Source organism: Aptenodytes forsteri, unplaced genomic scaffold (genome assembly GCF_000699145.1).
Source record: "Aptenodytes forsteri isolate BGI_AS27 unplaced genomic scaffold, ASM69914v1 Scaffold213, whole genome shotgun sequence".
In the NCBI taxonomy this organism is placed as follows: Eukaryota; Metazoa; Chordata; class Aves; order Sphenisciformes; family Spheniscidae; genus Aptenodytes; species Aptenodytes forsteri.
The window spans coordinates 835,948-842,465 of NW_008795522.1; positions in this window are offsets into that span (position 1 = coordinate 835,948).

The following is a 6,518-nucleotide window of genomic DNA, read 5'->3' on the forward strand; positions in this document are numbered from 1 at the left end:
GCTGAGCACTGCCGCGGCTCCCACCGTCCCGGCTGCACCGGCTGGACACCTAAAGGTCAACGCACCCACGGGGCTGGGCGTGCAACGAGCTGGGGAGGGGGCCATCCCATCCTGCCTCCCCCCCTGTTCGGCTCCCGAGCATCTCCCCCTGCAGCAGCATCATCCCAGCCCAGCACCTGCCTGGCTGCCAGGCACCCCGCCAGCTATCGGGGTCCCCCTCGGTGCTGGTGGGTGCCCCCCCAAAAGCATTGCGCCCACCCTGGGGCTGCTCGCGGAGCCGCCGGGTTTGTCCCTACCTGGGGACACCTCCCTGCATGGGGACTGCTGCTGGCACCCGGCAGCGTCAGGGTGCCAGGCCAGACAGCTTGGGGGTTTTCTGTGCCTTTGCCTCTAAAATCAGGACAGCACCGAGGTGAAACGCGGGAAGAGGCGAGTCACAGCATGCGATGCCTGCACCTGCTTCGGCGGGGAGAGGGGGCCCGTGGCTGGGTGCTCAGAGCCTTGCCTGGCACCCATGGGTGCTGCTCCCCAAGCCCACCTTTCCCAGGGGGGTCAGGCCCCGACTATCCCTCGCCGCCGGCGTCACTGCCACCCCAGTAGTGAAGGAAGGACACAAGGAAGCTGAAACTGGGGCTGGTGCCAGGGCTCCTGCGGGAGCTGGGACAGGCACTGCGGCAGCCGCTCTCCACCGAGCCAACCGGTGTTTTGGTGCCAGCAGCAAAGGGGCTGCTGAGCCCCTTTTCCCCCCTCCCTGCTACAGCTCTCGGCTTTCCACTTTCATCTGGCGCTGATGCAATGCTTCAGAGACCCCACAGAAGGCAGCCGCCTTGCTAATTAGCTGGGAAGCAAACGAGAGATTGCGCTGAGGTACCTGCTTATACGGCCATGGAGCTTGGCACCGGCATAGGTCAAGGTCCCGCTTGCCCCGGGCACATCAGGAGCAACCCCCAGCCTCTCCAGCCCCTGGTATGGTGGCACGAGTGCAGTCCTGTGCCGAGGAGGGGACGGGCCACCCACGGGTAGGCTGCAGGGGATGCAGGCACCGCTCGCCATCAGCACTTCATCCAGAGGGTTTTGGCACGTGCCACGTGCCGCCATGGCACCCATGGAAAAGGCGATGCTGGAGAGCACGGTCCCCTGAGCTGTGGGGACACAGCTGTCCCAGAGGACACCAGAGCATCCCATATGGCACTGGCTGCCGCAGCCGAGCTCTGGCGGGCCCGTCCCCGTGCCGCCATGGCACCCATGGAAAAGGCGATGCTGGAGAGCACGGTCCCCTGGGGACACAGCTGTCCCAGAGGACACCAGAGCATCCCATATCCCATTCCACCCCACCCCCAGCCACTGCAGGCAGCCCGCCCTTGGCGTGCAGAGCTGCGAATGGCCAAAAAAGCCTCCTAAAAAAAAGGGAACTGCTGCTGCCGGCGCCCAGCCCACTCCCCGGCACCAGTGATGCTGTGGCAGGCGGGCCCTCCTCCCGCCGGTGAGACCAGCGCAGCTAAATAGGGCAACAGAAGGCGATGGGCTGAGTTATTCTGGCACTTCGAAGGCACCACATGGCCGAGAGCACCCAAATCCTGCCCGCCTGGGTCGGCACTGCTCTGCCTGCAATGCTGCCCTGCTGCCAGCACTCGCTGCTGATGGCCCCGTGCAACAGCGATGGCTCCTGATCAATATGGGGGGAGGAAAATAAGCCAGCCAAGCTCCTGGGGAAGAGCCAGAAGCTGCTCCAGGAGAGAGCTGAGACAAGGCAGATCAATTTGAGACCGGAGGCAGGGGAGCGCACACCCTGCGCTGCTCCCGAGCTAAACAAGCAGACGCAAGCCACGAGGTGCCATTTCCAGGGGTGAGGCTCCATGGTCCCCGTCGGGCTGCAGCCCCCAGTGAGATCTACAAAGCACCCAGCCAAGCACGAGGTGGTGATGGGCTGGTGTTAGAAATCCAGAAAACCAGCTCCCAGCCCCAGGGACCCGCCAGCAATGCTCAACCTTCAGCATCTCCCTCCTCCCTGCCAGCCGGGGCTCAGTCCCTGGGGACTGGCTGCCTCCAGGAGCGATGCTGGCAGCTGCTTGCCCAGCTCCAAGGCATAGAGAGCCCCGGAGGCAGAGTATGGCCCTGCGTCTCTGGGGCCACCCGCCCTGGTGGCATTTGGGGTGAGAAAGGGGACAGCGGAGGCACGACGATGACGGCATCGGTGGGGATGCAGCACCGCGCCAGCCCAGGGGGATTTAATTGTGGCATGAAGCACCACCAAGGCCAGGACACCAGGAACTGACTCCCATGCATAAACCTTGTGCAGATGGAGAAAAGCCACCGTGAGAGCCGAGAGTCCAGCCTGGGCGATGGGCACGGCCCCCCATACACCACAGGGGGGGTCCTCTGCTGCTCCCCGGCCCTTCCGGGCTGCGTCCTTACGTTGCTCCAGGTGTTTTGGGGGCACAAGCACAACGGCACATGCTTTCAGGGCTGCATAGAGGAGCTGCTCCACCGGTGCATCCCGGTGAAGGCTATCCATCCCCCGGAATAACCCGGAGAGCCCAGTTGCCTGGGGAGCTGCAAAGCACCTCGGCTCCTGGTGCACCAGCAGCCACTGTCCCTTCCAAGGGTTCCCTGCGGCCAGGGCCACCAGACTGGGAAGGTCTCTGTCAGGCTCTCACACAGCACAAACCAGCGGCTGAGCCTGGCACGGCCACACCGCAGTTCATTGCGGCACAAGGCAGCGGCTGCGCCAGGCTGCTGGCAGCAATGCAGGGCTCGTGCATGGGCAGCAGCGGGCACACGCTGGCGCCTTCACCCCAGGCACTAACCCAGCTCTCCCCGGGCTTCGGTCCCAGGAGAAAACCCTGTAACTCCCTGGGAGCAGAGCGAGACAGCGTCAGAGCCCCACAGGGCATCATCCACGTGCTTGTAAATCCATGCACGGCACTGAAATTTGGGGTTGTTTTCCCCCTTGAATCCTCCGCTCAAGGCCGATGGGAGCAGCGGTGCCGCCTCAGGGATCCCTGATCCCAGCAGCGGGTCCCTGGGGACATCCCATGTCCTGCAGAAGGCGGGAGGTGTCTCCCCAGCACGCTGCGACGTTGCTGAGCAGTTCGGAGGCTGGTCCCAGCACCGGGGGGTTTTGGCAGAATCGCTTCGGTGTGAGGTACCGCAGCAGGTTCACGGGTGGTGAGGGATGCCTCGGCCCACGCCAGCGCTGCCGTAGCATCGGCTGCTGGATCAGCTCTGCCGACCCCGAACCAGCTCGGCGTATCTCAGGCATCCCTGCTGCCCGCAGACACTCACCCATCCCCGTGGCTTCAGCCCAACCCCAGAGCAGCTCTCCAAGCCTCCCGGCAGTGGGATGATCCCCCAGGCCACCTCCAGCTCAGCACGGGCTCAGAGGTTGGACATGCCCAAACACAGCACCACATCTGCCCCCAGCACCCACCTGCACCTCGTGCCACAAGCACCCACTTTGCTCCCGGCTTCCCCGTATCCCCTGGGGATGCATCAGCCCAGAGCCCACATCTGCTGCACCCTTGCAGGGTTGGGAAGAGCCGGGGAGCAAGAAACACCCCGGATTAATTAAAACACACCAGCTTTCCTTAAGATGCATGACGTGAAGGATGCCCCAACAGTGCCAGGAGCTCCTTCCAGGCAGATGCCCAACCACTGGCGGTCAGCGGTGATGGATCTGGTGTAGTCAGACAATTGCCCGTGCCAGGAGAGCGGGGTGTGAGGCCAGACGGCAGCAATTCAGCGTAGCCCTGCACCGCCATGCTCACCCCTCAGCACCGCTCTGCTTCCCCCAGAGCCAGCTGCGGTTCCTCCCCTCCCAAAGCCAGGGCACAGAGGCTGCAGCACCGTCAGAGCCACCCCGGGGTGACAGGGAGCTCTGCCAGCCTCCGACCCAGCTGTCAGACTGGCATCGGTATCCGGGGCACCGAGATTCCTCCTCCAGGAGGAATCTGCTCCACCGGAGCAGATTAAACATCGCTCGACTTCCAGCATGTGGACAGGGATGCGGCAGCCCCTGAGCTGAGGGAGGCTGGGATCCCGCTCCCCGGGGCTGGCAGGGACGGGCCAGCACCGGCACGGGGCCAGCACCGTCCCCAGCTGTAGGATTACACCGGTACGGGGCATCTCGGATTCCAGCCACATGCTGCCTAATTTACGGTTTAATTAATAAATGGGGAATTATGCTGAGTTTATCCAATACTTTTGGACGCGTGATGTTATCAAAATCCCATTACTGACGAAGGAAGGCATGAAGAGCAAAATTAGCTTTGGCATCTGAAACACTTCAGTCGATGCGATAACACAATTATTAGGGCTAATAATCAAAAGAGCACTTTGGAGAATGCAGGCTCCGGTGGGAGCAGAGCCGAGGGCAGCCGCAGCCTGGTGCAGGGGCAAGCCGGGGAACAGCCGGGTTTTCCCCCGGGAGGGAAAGGCCGACTGCAGCCAAGGGCAAAAGCATTTTGCCAGACTGCACTTACCGGCGGCTCCAGATATTGGCACAGGCAAAGCACCAGTGGCCGCCAGGCTGAGGAGGAGCACGGCCCGGCACAGCGCCGAGCTCCGCTGCCACGGGGTAGGGAAGAGGGAAAGGAGAAAAAGAAAATAGAAGATTTGAAAACCAGCGGGCACTGGGTCCTGTCTGTTTGCTTCGGGCATCGGTGCTGCTGGAGGACATCACGGCTGCCGGCTCACAGCTCTCCTGCGCAGCCCGGAGAAGGAGAAACTCAAGTCATAATTAGGAGCTGCAGTCATCCGGTTCCCAGAGCTGGGGCTTTGCCAAAACCACCACGAGCTGGAGGAAGGGCCTGCTCCCACCCCTCGGGGGGTGAGCAGGAATCCCGGCTCGCTTCGGTGGCCTTTAGCTCAAGCCCAGTGACCGTCCCCGGGGCTCACGGAACAGGAGGCAGCTCCCCAGGGAGCGGCCAGCAGCAAAAGCTACTGCTGCGCCATCCCACCGCGCCCGGCAAGCACGGCTTCGTGCGGGCAACTCGCCGGCAGAAAGGCAGCTGATTTGCAACCCCCCTCCCCAGCCATACATATAAAGATATATACGTATATATATAAGGATACATATGTATATATTCATATGCCCTCCCTCCTCCCACGACTCCAGGCAGCGCCGGGCGCTGCGTGGCAGAGGGGTGCAGAACCAGGGCTGCCGGCAGCGATGCAGTGCAGCCGATGCTGGCTCACTGCTGCTGCTATCGCCAGGCTAACGGGCGGCAAGGGACGTGTCCTTGCCCTGCAGAATCGGGGGCACTGGGGCTTCAGGCCGGCTCCCGGCTAACGGGGCACTAGCGCTTGCCATGAGGGGTTGGGAGAGCCAGGCTCGGTGCCAGGTGATGGGGCAAGGTCAGACCCGTTTCTGCGCTTCACCCAGGTGCAAGAAGTGGACAGGGCATCACTCCGAGAGGGGTTCGGGGTTTGGGGGGGCAGTGGGGTGTTTTGCTGGATTGTGCTCTTCCCAAGCAGCACAGGTGACATCCCGCTGCCACTGCTGGCCTCAATGACCTTGGGTGCATTACCTCCCCGGTGCCCCACGCTCCCCCGGCACACAGACCACCACAAGCCACGCTTCTTCCCACCAAGACCCTGCAGCCAAAAGCACCCAAGCGCAACAAAGGCGCAGAGAACCAGCCGCCCTGAGGGTGCCCCAGGGCTCCAGCAGCCCCCGGCAGCACGCGGCCAAGGCGCTGCGCTAGCGAGGAATAATGCAGCAGGCAGGAGACGACTCCTGCCGGTGGCTGCGCTTCCGTACAGCGTGCACAGGAGTGACATAGCTGCAGCAGCACCTCAGCACACAATAAATGAGAGCCTTCGCTCCAGGACTGAAGTTTTCGCCGCTGCAGAGGAGCAGGCGGGGAGTCCTTCAGCGCCCTGCAGCTGCCACAGCACAGGGGGACTTCACTGACAGACACCCTGCAGCGGGTGACTTCCCACAGCAGGTGACACCCCACAGTGGGTGACACCCCTGCCCACCCGCTGCCCTGGCCGCTCTCACCTGGAGGACAGGAGAGCGCTGCGTCGAGGAGCACTCGGTGCAGAGGGACACACAGAGGCACTGGCACGGTCAGGGACCACGAAGTGATGCGTGACACAAGCGCGTGTGTCCCCCTCCCCGTGCCACAGTCACCTTGCAATATTGCCTGTCCCCTGCGTAATTTGCAGAGCTCTTTCAGGATCACTCCCACCCATCTTTGAAAGTAGGCTGCAGGGGAGCAGCGAGGTGCTGGGCATGGCTCCGACGCAGCTGTGGGTGCAAAGGCTGCGGCACCCCAATGCTGACGACCCTGGCTCTGGGGTGAGCCCCTCCTCACCACTACACCCCGATGGCACGCAGCAAGCGCGACGAGTGAAGGAGGATCCCGGAGCTTGCTGCAACCGCGGTGGGGAAATTCAGTCCGGAGAAGGGACTGGCTGGAGCTGGCTCCCAGCCAGGCGGCTACAGAGAAGCCACCGGTGCAGCGGGGCCTGCGGCTGCCCACAGCCAGAGCCACGCCGCCTCCACTGGTTTT